Genomic DNA, 9,005 nt, shown 5'->3' on the forward strand with positions numbered 1-9,005 from the left:
GTAGCCTTAAAGAGACAGCAGCTGAACAAATCATTTCAGACAGGGGCTGAAATAAGGGTTTTATAAAACACCAGAGTGAGAGAGATAGGGTTGTTTTTATTTTATTTTATTTTTTTTTAGATTAAAATCGTGTAAAGGCTTCTAGAGGTACATGAGGAATAGTAAAGCCTAAAAATATGTATATAGCAACAGCTTCGTAGTAAAATACCATGACATGATGAGATACCTTTCTAGGCTATACATATATACTGGTCAAACTAACATATGAGATGCAGTCAAATCTTAAGGTTACAGAAATTTATTTCAAATGTGTTGGTATAAGCAGAATGAACAGTTTAAAAAACGTCATATTAAGTGTTTGCTTCATGAAACTTAACCTTGGAATATTAATTTTGCAGGATCTCCTTTCAAGCACCATTACAAAGGGCCTCCTGTTACGTTTCTTGATCAACCAGAACCTCCCAGACCAGTCTGTCGAGGGACTTTTCTGGAGCTAATTAGAATTTTTATGTTCATTTGTTGTCCGCCCGGCAGCTAATGTCTCTGGTGATAACATCACTGCCTGCTGCCTACTCGTCTGCCCATGTTTACAGATGTATGAGGGTGGCAGGCGCCTTTCCTCAAGACCCAGCCGAAGGGTGGTGGAGTAGATCAGACGGACGTCGAACTAATTATTCTCTGTGATTGTGTAATCTACCGGACAGGCTTCTGTAACACACTAGCCCATGGGTTATTTGCTACAAGTTCATTTCAAGTCAAGTAAACAGAGGTTTGAAGCAGCCTTTTGTTTGCTCTGGACTACTTGTCTGCACACTGCAGTTTAAAAAACAACAACATTGCTTCAGTGGAAATGTCATGTCAGTAAGTTTTCTTTTGTATCTTTTAGTTAATATGACATCTCTTGGTCAAAGAAGGCTTTTTTGATATGTATATGGTATCATATTTGCTCAATACATCAAACATGTGTTAAAGATGGCATCATAAGACTGGGGACATCTTCCACCTACATAACTACCTCTGACAAGTCAAGATGCAGAGGAAAAACAGCATGGCCAACATCAACCCAGCCAAAGCACATTTCCTCATCCAGAAACATAAATAGAATAGAATAGAATGAATGACTAGACTGAATGGAACTTTATTGTCATTGTAAAAAGTACAACAAAATTGAAGTCACAGCAGCAATTAAGAAAAAAAAAGTAAGAAAGTGTATAGAAAGTGCAAAAAGGTCCATAAGAAAATAGATGATGACAGCTTGTCCATCATTCTCCAGTTCAGCCAGCCTCCACCTCCACAGGATCCAGGACTGAGCTTCTTCAGTCATGCTCCATCTCTGTCTCCTGGATCCTGTCTGCTCACAGCAGGTGAAGCTCTTCCAATGTGACGTTGGTGTCTGATGTTAGCTCCGTTAGCCATGTCTGTGAATAGCATGATGCTACTCTGCCCTCTGGTATTCCCTCTGTTGCTGGGTTAGCACAGCTAGCTTGTTCATCTTATTAGAGATAGATCTTATGTTCCCAATAACTATGGATGGAAGGATCCATGTCGTCACTTCTTAGCTCACACCTGAGAACCAGCACATCGTCCTCAACTCCTTCTCCTCACCTTGTAGGAAGACATCAGACCTTACACCAGTTAGCACTGACATACTACAGGCTGCTAATGTAAAGCACTTTGTGCTACATTTTTAATGTATGAAAAGTGTTATGAATAAAATTTGATTGATTGATTGATTGATTGATTGATTGATTGATTGATTGATTGATTGATTGATTGATTGATTGATTAATTGCTAACAGCTGAGTTCACATGTAAACAATGCAGCCATGGTTACATGTAGGCTCTCCAGACAAACACAGGAGAAAAAGTATTAAAAATTTTGCTGAAGCGACAAAAAGTTTGGTGTCCATGACCAACAAATGAGTCATACAAAGTAATGATCCACTCCAAATACAAAGATTATGAAAAAGTGACGAAAAAAATTACAAGAAAGAGACAAAGAAGAGAAAGCTGCTGCGAAAGGCAGCCATAGCCAACAGGGCGGCGGCAAGCAGAAACCTGAAAAAAGTTAAAACTAAACTTCAAGTTTAAAAAAAAGTTAAATTTAAAGTCCTGAATCTATGCTTCTTTTTTAGCCCAAAGCACTGAGCCTTGCTCACTTGGACCCATATTTCTCTTCGGTCTTTTTGGTGTTTTCACTGCAGCGGCCCAAAGAAAACACCATCACCAGACTGCCTTTCAGAAGCCGTCCAAAAGAAGATAAGAGCGCGCCTGTCCCTATCCCTATGACACCTACTCCTGGAGTCAAGCAGCTTTTTGTTATGGGTTGCTGGGCTGATTGCCTTCCCATAGCAAACCGACCAATCCAGGGTTCAATTTGAAGCAAGCAGAGTTCAAAGACTCTCAGAGAGCAGGTGCAGGTTGTTAAAGTTCAAAGGTGAAATGTTTGTGTCAGGTCTTTAAACTTGAAAATAGAAGGTGTCTGTTCCCATCCAGGTCTTTGTGTTGTTTTTTTACTTACCCCAACACTCAAAATGGCATCTTAATCTTTAAGGCATCATATTAAAAGCTAAGAGATAACTGACTTATGAATGCCATCCATTCATGTAAAGCTCAATGATGTTGTCAAACCTGAGACCACTTCACATCTATTACCTCACCAGGTGGTCGTTGTCATTATTAACCATGACCAGGCAGACTCCTTAAATACCAACCCCCCTCCAGCTACCTTTGTGCCCGGGGTCAAAGGTAAGCAGGCCGACCGCAGCTGTGAAGACTGTTTTTTCAAACCTGGGGCACTTTCTGATTGTCATCTCTGAGCAATTGCTTGAGTGTCCTGACTCAACCTTGTCTGCTTTGGTCTCATATATCACTGGCTGGAGCTCAAAAACCAACAACAAAACTCAAACTAGATAATAAATAAAGACTTCTTAGCTGAAGAGTGATATAGATCTGTTTACACCACTCTTCGGGACTCAGGGATTTAACCTTGTGAATTGCAAGTTTTTGGAAAGGCTTTGAGTGGCTACATCCTTTGATTTTAAACCTTTATTTATTCTCTAAGTGACACTGAGATTTTCTTTCCAGTGCCATTGATATCATGGCCACACTGAAAAACATGTGCCACTGTAAAAAAAAAAATAAATAAAAATAAATAAATAATGAAGTCATAGAATTTTAAGATTTAAGTTATACTATCTTTAATATTTCACCAATTTCTGTCATTTCCTGTCCCTCTGGTCTTTCATAAAGCACTTAGGGCTGCATGTTAGACTGGGTGAACGATACTTTTTAAATAAAGTCAAGTTGGAGTTTGAGTCAAGGACCAACTTTCATTCTCAGCGTAATGACTTTATTCTCTTTACATTGCAACTTTAATCCCAAAACACCAAGTTTTTATTCTTGGAAAATTACCATTTTATTCTCCTTATGTGCCCCCCCTGTCTCAGTGCTCAGCTTAAAAATCAAAGTAAATCAGGGGATTTGAAACAATTGTTATCCCATCATGGCTCACAGCTAATAAGAAACTGAAAAGAAAATGAGTAATAACTAATGAAAAAAGATCTGTCACTTTACATTGTTGTCTGCTGTCATTTAAACTTTATGGTTGTTTTTATGTTGTGTTCCACAAAGGACTGAAGACTAAAATTAGCCTTAAGCTAACTGCCACATAAACATAGTTACTAGTTAATCATTGTACATGGTAACTAACACAACAATGACAGCAAAGTTAAAACAGCAAACAGTAGCTTCCAGCGATCATTCAGCTAGCATGACAGTTAGCTAGCATTTACCTTTAGCCCTGTAATATGACGTAGCTACACTACTTTTCTCAAACTATACACCTTTCTGATCCTTTCATGTTGAGGAGGCTGATGTTTACACTTTGTGTTGAAATATGACTTGATGCACCTTTGGAGTATTACTTCAGTTAACTGATAACGTATTGTAGGCAGGATTCTTTTAATGACTTGTTAACACGACACTTGGAAGCGCAGCACTCTAACATTTGATTTTAGATAGCCATTGCTGACATAGGGAGCTTTGTTAATTTGTTGTACCTCCTCCTTCCTCCTTATTTCTGCAGATATTTATCAGCTACATGTCTGATACTTTGATGCATAAGAAACAGCCATTCTGGATTCAGACCAATAGCACCAGTAGCTCCAGGCAGCACTAGTCGACCCAGATGTGACTGATGTGATGGATGGATGTAGACCAGCTATTGCAACAACATGTCTATTTCAGTACCCCCATTGTTTGGCACTCAGTCATCACTGTGTATGTGGCGAGTCAACAGCCAGTCTCCTGTGTGAACTATGCTTTGGCTCACAAAAGAAAAGGGATTCAAAGAAAAAAAAAAAAGGGTGAGCATGTGTTTCCTCTCTCTCAGCACGTGTCCTTCCACTGAGCAGAAATGCCCAACTCCCACTTTCCTCTCTTTCACACACAAAATCACACAAACCCTGACGAAACACACAGACATGGAGATGTTTTGGTGGCATGGCAACATATTTCCAAAATGGAGTAGATGCTTGGCAGTGTGTGCATGCGTTGTCCAATAGCATGTGTTCCTGTGGCACTCCTTTCCTGTGTAATAGGAGTGTTTTACACTGGTAGTCTTTTTTTAAAAGCACTTGATTTGAACGAGTTGCAGCACATCAACACCAAATAATGCTGCCATCTGCTCCCCATAAACGTAGACAGATTTATGAGCTGAGTAACAACATGATTTTTGCGTTGTTGTTATTTTCCACAGTTACTCGATCAGGTCAGCAACATGTTCTGTTCAGCTGTCCGTCACTATCTCACTGTGCCTTCCTTTAGCTGACAGCTGCGAGGAAAGCCTGTGCTCTCTTTGGAGACATCAGATACAGATATTAATGAGACAAACAGGGTCCCTCAAGCAAATATAATACATTTGAATGGTTGATAAAAGCATTTACAAATGCTGGTCTTTGTGCCAAGTTATTAGCTACTGCAGCAAAACAGATGACTCATAATTACCCTTAAACCTGTAATTAAATAAACCAGTCAACTTTGTTTACAGTATTTTTATTGTCTTTGAGAATGATAATCTGATTCAAAAGTCTTGAGGGATTTTATCCCACTGACACTCTTAATTTGAGTTTGTTCTCTAAGGGATTACACTTGGAGGACTCTAGAATATTGACATCCAGACTCGTAACACCAGGATTTCGAGGTATTCTTGGGTGGTTGACACACAACAAAGCCAGTCATTATAGCATATTATGTGGATGTAAATCACAGTGTGGTGCAAATGTGGAGGGGAGGGGACTGCATTCATGGGAAATGTAGTGACAAAGTGTTGGGTTGCACTCCTTCACCTTTCAGATGAGAATCAGTGACATGTGACACTGCCAACCACCTGTCTAACTATGATAGGTGTCTGCTAACACACGACATGGGCACTTAGATGTAAACACACACACACACACACACACACACACACACACACACACACACACACACACACACACACACACACACACACACACACACACACAGGGGACTCATTTGACTAACTCGAGCACAACATGTACCTTCAGTAAACTGGAGGAGTGGCGCTCAGAACTGCTGCAGCTTTCTAATACTACAGCAGTGTCTTCATTAGAGTAGCATGTTTGCTGGAAATATTTCAGCGCACATTTCTCATGATCTGCTCTTGAGCAGATTTCTCTGTATTTGCAGATTCTACATAAAGATACCTAAAAAAAGAGCTGAGCATGTCTCAGTGGCTCTCTTATCAGTAACCATCCAACAAAAATTTAGTTTAAACCAATTTCCTGAAACAGATATCTGCAATCCTGACACAGAAGTTGTTTCTCAGCTCTGACTTTATTTTTGCGTCTTAAGTTTCAAGTTGAACTGTAAACAAAGAGACTGCACAGAAAAGGAAGTCTTGGCTTGGAGTCCTTGATGGCTACCCACTGGCTGATCCAGAACCAAGAATGGTTGCCTGTCACTCCAAGAGACAGTATCATTATCAAAGATAGCTGATGAAAAGCAGACTTTCCCTCGTGTGTCTCATACATCATTAGAAAAAAGAAACTAAAAAGAAATTTAAGATCTTTCTCTTTAATCTGGCTTTTAACTCAGTGATTTTTGTATAAGGTTTTTATCAGCTTTACAATTCTTTGATTTTTGGCATAATCTTTGATTTATTCCAATTTCTCTGGTTTTTATAGTTTTCACAAACTTCTTTTCATTGAACAGTCAAGCAGTTATAGTTTTTCGCAGCAATTTCTTGGTGAATTATCTGGACTTTTTATCTCTCTACATGATGCCCTCCTTCTTTTGTCTCTCTTTTGATGTGATAAACATTTAGCTGTATGTTTTTCTGTACGGAAGGTGGTTTGTGAATAAAGTTAGAGAGGCAACCTTTGGTCAAAAATATGAACTCTATGTAGAAAGGCTAAAATAAGCTGTCCATCGATCATCCACTTGAGGCTAGGGACAGAAACACCAGAAACCACATACACTAAGCTAAAAAAAAAAAAAAAAAAAAGCATATTTTGACAGCAAAATCAAAATATTTACAGCATGGTGGAATCACTTTTTTCACCACCTGCACTATACGGACAGCATTTTTTGTTAAAACTTGTTATTTTTCAAAGAAATTAAATTTAATGATTTGTTCATGTAGGGGCATGGCTGACCTGACGAACAGGCACTCTGTAGCTGTCTGCAAAAATGCCTAATCCCTGTATATGTCCTCTAAACTGGAACAAAAGGAGGTTTAGTTCAGTTTTTCTGATATGGCTCCCAATGACAATGGGCTTCTAGACTCCATATCAGAAACAAATAGGTGACATCATGGACACTATATCCCAGTGGTGGCTGCAGGTCAGTCAAGGAGGGGAAGCTCATTTTTTACCGGCCTTCATCATAAATTTGTTTATTTATTTAAACGTAAATTCTACCCTCTGTGCCAGCTTGCTCGCAGCTGGAGCTGCTACGTGAGACTATGACAGGCTGCAAGTGTGAGTGACAGGGGGAGAAGCTCCACAGCTGTAGCTGTAGCTGCTCATTGGTGAAAAGAGAGAGAATCTTTAAACACAACGCTCGTTGTTTTTAAGAAAGGTAAACTCGCTGGGGATCGATACAGCCTCCGAATCAGTCCAGAGCAATTAATTGTAAAACTCAGAAGATGCTCCGGTGGAGGGTTATATTTCAAGATCGCTGACTGGCTCATTTCACTGTCAATCAAAAAGGGATTCAGCCTCAGACAGATCATCCAATCATCATGCAGAAGCCTAGCGTCCAGGCCAGCCCACTGCCTCATGGACCCCCAGAGACCCCCAGAGACACTCAGCGACCGATGGGCGGGACAAAGCCCAGCGTTTATCCAATGACCGTCCAGTTTCCACAGTGGAACAACCCACTCCACACTTTCCCGCTGAAGTCAGAGACGCTGAGAGTCCGACTGTGTTAAGCACTGAGACGCTGTGGGGATGAATGAGAAGGTTGAGCCAGTCACCTGTGATAGGTCGCTGATTCTGTACAAAAGATGAAGGACTTCTAGTGCATATTTTGTAAATGAAATGCACACACAGCAGTAGGCTACATATCACCACTTTTTTGGGGGACATTTTAGGGGAAGCTGAGCTTCCCTTGCAGTCTTAGAGCAATCACCACTGCTATATCCATATATTAGATGCATGTATTGTAAAGAAATTCTTGTGTCAAATTAAGAAAGAAAATATTTTTTATTTATCTCACAAATGAGCCTAAAACTTAACGTTTCGTGATAGTACTCAACATCCTTTTTTATCTATGATGATGATTCTGTACCTAGAGTGTCCAGATTGCCAATGTCTGAGTACTCTCATGCTACCACATATGTACAACCACAACTGAGTTTATTCTGTGTGTGTGTGTGTGAATGCATGGAGCAAATAGTGCATGTACCAAGGAAAGTTTTCATATAGGTTACAGCAGGTTTATGTGTAACCTTTTTAATTTCAGAGTTGAAAAATGCAGTGATATTGAACTTTAACCACTAAATCAGAATCAGAATCATTTTTTAATGGACACACAACGGAGTTGATGGAACAGATTCCTTCACTCAAGTCATATTAACAGCTTTTTCATGTGTTATCTTTGAACTAATTGTGCCATGTGCTCTCTTTTCTTGCTCTTCTTAAGCTATGAACCCATCTGTCCTATCAGTTTTTTTCTCTGCTCACCAAGAAAAAAAATCAACTTGAGCCCGAGTAGACCCTTTTTTCTAAGGAACACAAAAACATTTCAACTAACTTTATTTTGCAAACGTGATTCTCACTCAGCGTGACTAAAATATCACATTATCCCTTTCATAGTGACGTTAATACTTTAACTCCCTCTGAAGCTCTCAAAGGACAACTCAAGTGAATTCGCTGACGGTGCAAAACACAGCGCCCTTTGAAAACACAGCCAATGTTTTCTCACATGTAATCGAGGCGGCGCAGTCCAGGGCGCTGTAAATTTGTGTAACGCGGTCTTTCCTGTCTCCCTCTCTGCAGTGTCCATGCTTGCCAGCCACAACTACAATGCTCTCTATTTATAGCACGTTTACCTCAGATATTAACTCTCTCCCCCGCTTAGCCTGCCACTTCCCGCCGGAGCGGAAATGTGTGTGTGAGTGTGTGTGAGTGTGGGTGTGTGTGTGGTTTACTGACCTTTGGAAGAGGCGAGAAAGCAAAATACTGTTGATAGCAACGGGATTTTGTGTTTCCAGCCTTTTTTCCAGTAAAAGAAGTGAGGTGTGAACAGATAACACAGATATTTCACCAGCCTTTCCCTGCTTTCTGGTTTTAATCCTCATAGTCTGAGCCTTCTGTCCTATTTTCATCAATTTGTTGTTACTGATGAAACATCTGTACACAGAAACTCTTACCAGCTGAGAATTAAGCTAATTTTTCCAGGATTAGTTTTCAAACAATCAGTTTTAGGGTGTTTGAAAAAGACAGGTTTTATTTTTATTTGTTTGTGTGAGCCAGCAC

Source organism: Halichoeres trimaculatus, unplaced genomic scaffold, assembly GCF_033239565.1.
Source record: "Halichoeres trimaculatus isolate MK-OKI-2021-1 unplaced genomic scaffold, fHalTri1.1 fHalTri1_scaffold_8, whole genome shotgun sequence".
Classification (NCBI taxonomy): Eukaryota; Metazoa; Chordata; class Actinopteri; order Labriformes; family Labridae; genus Halichoeres; species Halichoeres trimaculatus.